Genomic DNA, 3,679 nt, shown 5'->3' with positions numbered 1-3,679 from the left:
GTGAGAACTCTCTTCTGGGTTACGGGATGCCAACTTCTTACATCCTCACAAGGTGAAGAACAGAGCAGAGGAAGCAAGCTCTCTCATAATTCCTATAAATATATAAACCCCATTTATTAGGGCTCACTTAACTATCAGAACCTCATCTAACATTAATTACTCCCCAGATACCCATCTTCTAATACTATCAAACTAGGAGCGAGCCAGGCCTCCTCCTGCTGCCACCTCATCAGGGTGTGCAGCCCTAGGCCAGGCCCCTGCTGGAGTAGGAGGGCAGAGCCTCTGTTATGCACCTGAAGCCATACTGGAAACTGCAGAAGAAAGTGTGACCTCTGGAAATTATCAAGGAAACTCTGAGAACTCCTATGAGCCACCAGGAAGCTATGATGAAAATGATGAAAAATGCAAAGCTAGGTAAATGAAACCAAGTGTCTTTCCTTCAACCTCTCTTGGTAAAGCATCATCTTGAAAGCCTTTTGGGATTTTTTATCCCAAATGTTCTGTGCAGCATGAGTGGCAAGAGTACTATAGAGAGCAGCTCGAATGTTAAAACCAAGAAGAATGCACCATCTGCAACAACCCACCAGGGTGAAGAAAAGGAAGGGCCATTTGATATTTGGGCTGTTGTGGAGCTGGGAAATACCAAGGAGAAAATTACATTCTTTGCAGACCACCATGGATAGGACCTATGAAAATAAAGAGCTTCTGGGATATTGATGGGAAAGCTACTAAAGGAAGGGAAAAAAAATCAGGAGAATCTTTAAAAAGCCAAGATACAATTAGAAAGGATGAAGGAAGTCAACAGCAGGTGCTACCAACCTGAGCCCTTTGTGTGTGGCATTGAGCACTGTTCTGTGCATTATGTGAGTGACAGTGGCAATTGGGTCTATGCTGGGAGGCTTCTGTCAGTCATTACAGATAGTTGCCTTCCTTGAGCAAAGAGCCAGTGCCCTGCCAGCTACTGTATGAAAAACTGCACTAATTCACCTGCTGTGGCAAAGTTTCCTGGGCAGGCTAGACGTGTACTCCCAGCCTCCGAGCCCTTTTCTGCTCCAGGAGCTTGTGAAGAATCCACAGAAAGGGGAAATCCTGAGGTTGGGGGACCACAAAGTGAGGACAATCTGTGTCCTTGACATAGTAGCCAGGCTGGAGTCTCAGTACCTGAAGCAGCAGAGCCAGCATGAGCCTGGGAACCTCTCAAGGAATGACAGCTTCTGTTGAAATGGGGACCTGGTGTTGCTTGCAAGTGGCACTCAGGCTAATGAAGACAAAGCAAACAGAGGCACCTTAGGGGCACCAGACAATCAGGTGAATCCTGTGGGGTCTGTATATTGTGGACTGTGGCCCCTCACGAGCTGACCACTGTTCTCCTAAGGGGAATGAGTACCAGCACAGGGCTTCTTGAGGCTGTCTCCCATTGCCAGCACATGTGAATTTCCTCAAGGACAGTGCAAAATTTGAGCCAGACCAGCAAAATTGCTATGAAAAACAGCAACAGATATGATGTGGAAATGACAGAGGAACTTCCTGGGTCACCTTTTCCTCCTTGCACTTGTCCTCAAGTCATTGAATTGCCCACAGATGCTGTTGATTGTATAAGTAGAGAGTTTGTGCCATTCACTAGCCAAAATCTTGATCAGAGAAGAAAGGACTCTTGGGCATTATTATCACTGTGCCCAAGGTAAAGCAAGACCAGCCTTCTAATTTAGAGTCCTGTGAATACCCAAGTCCAGGGATGTTGGCTTTTTGTTTGTTTGTTTGTTTGTTTGTTTGGTTTGGTTGTTTTTTTGTTTTATTTTGTTTTGTTTTGTTTTGTTTTGTTGCCATCTGATCAGCACCTGTCAGACTCTTCCCAGTTGAGTGAAAACACAAGGAGTCATTTGAGCCCAGCCAGCTTCAGGATGCTGCTGAGTGTGACAGTGCCACTGAGGAAAAAGGTATTTCAGCTAATGTATTTGCCCTGCTAGCCTCTCCTATGGAAAGTACATTACCAGTGCTTAAGGTATCCAATCAAGAAGCAGGAGTCTCATGACTTTCTAGAGAGCAGGTTAAAAGTCTAGAAGCTTTTAGAGCCTCAGCAGGACATGACTTTTATGCCCCGCCACCTCATGGTGAAAATCTTCAGGTTACTTCCCACCAAGAGCTTCATGGTTCTTAAAGATATCTGCTGTTGTTTCAAGTTTATCATTGAATAATGCAACATCAGGCCTGAAGATTCCGGCTGGGTGCGAGATCCACAATATAGAGAGGACCCTTGCAAGCAGTACGAGAAAAAATACATGAAAGAGGATGTATCCTTGGGCTGGTGGCAGCCCAAGCCCTATTGCCAGACATTGCCCTAGGGCCGGGATACTGGATGTGCTGCCATCGGTTTCAGAAGGGCTTCCCTGGCTGTAAGCTGGGTCCCTACTTGCTACAGCTTTAATCAGGCAATCCAGAAGAAAGCAAAGGGGACCAAAACTGAAGAAGAATACTAAAGTCTATGCGAGAGGCAACAAAAGGACCCATTTTTAAAATTGCAAAACACCTACATCTACCATTCAAGTGAATGTTGCCTCTCAAAACCATCACTCAAGGAGAATCTGTACTTATTCGATTGGGACTTCCATTGCTCAGGCATTTTTTAAACTCTCGCTTTAAATAAATAAATAAATAAATAAATAAATAAATAAATAAATAAATACAAACAAAAAATAAACTCTCACTTTATGAACCAGACAAGGAAATTGGTCTCCTTGTCTTATAGTGGTGCCTCCCATTTGGTCCAGGATGGTATCCCACAATTTGATTCATGTGGCTGTGAATATGCCCATTCTCCCAAATCAAATCCATCCTCGGAGGACAAAGACTTGCCATCATCAAAGACTTTCAGAAGAGTTCATTGCAAACTATGGAGACAATTCCCCAAAAGGGGTTCTAGAGACGTTTTAAACGCTAGTACCATATTTGAAGTAAGTGAATAGTGTCCTATGGAAAGAAGAACAGCACTCTCAGATGAAAAGTATGCTTACAAAGGAAAAGTCAGGCACCTTACCTGAGCCCTTGAATGCTTGCTCTGTGAGACTGAAGTTTGTGGTTGGAGATGGATTTCTTGCCCTGTGGTGTTTACACTGTATGTGATGGTCGTCTTCTCACAGGGTTCTGAGAGTGCACATTAAACCTCAGCGCCTTTACCTGAGATGAGTGCTTTTGGCCCTCTGTAAATAATGCTATTAAAACCAGTTGTATATAGTGGACAGCAGACTGAACATAATCCCCACAATGCAGCTAGGATAGTGTTACGGCTATATTTATATGGGCTTTTTTATTTTATTATTGTCTCGTCTTAAATTGGTACATCCTGTATAAAATATGAATGTTTCAAAAAAAAAACTATGACTGTTTCCTGTAAAATATATGAATGTTGGGATCCCTGGGTGGTGTAGCGGTTTGGCACCTGCCTTTGGCCCAGGGCGCGATCCTGGAGACCCGGGATCGAATCCCACGTTGGGCTCCCAGTGCATGGAACCTGCTTCTCCCTCTGCCTGTGTCTCTGCCTCTCTCTCTCTCTCTGTGACTATCATAAATAAATAAAAATTTAAAATATATATATATGAATGTTTCAAGAAGAAGCTCTAGATAGTTAAGAGATTAACCTGTTGAAGATATCAAATTAATGGTTTAACTGGACAACCTTAAA

General features: G+C 43.5%; 1 pseudogene; it reads left to right on the top strand.

Annotated features, from left to right (window-relative positions):
* The first annotated feature begins 287 nt into the window (after positions 1–287).
* Positions 288–2,477, top strand: LOC140607951 (F-box only protein 34-like; annotated as a pseudogene).
* The last annotated feature ends 1,202 nt before the right edge of the window (positions 2,478–3,679 follow it).

This window comes from Canis lupus, chromosome 17 (genome assembly GCF_048164855.1).
Source record: "Canis lupus baileyi chromosome 17, mCanLup2.hap1, whole genome shotgun sequence".
NCBI classification, from domain to species: Eukaryota; Metazoa; Chordata; class Mammalia; order Carnivora; family Canidae; genus Canis; species Canis lupus.
Note: the sequence above shows the minus strand (reverse complement) of the source record. Positions and strands in the feature narration are given on the sequence as shown.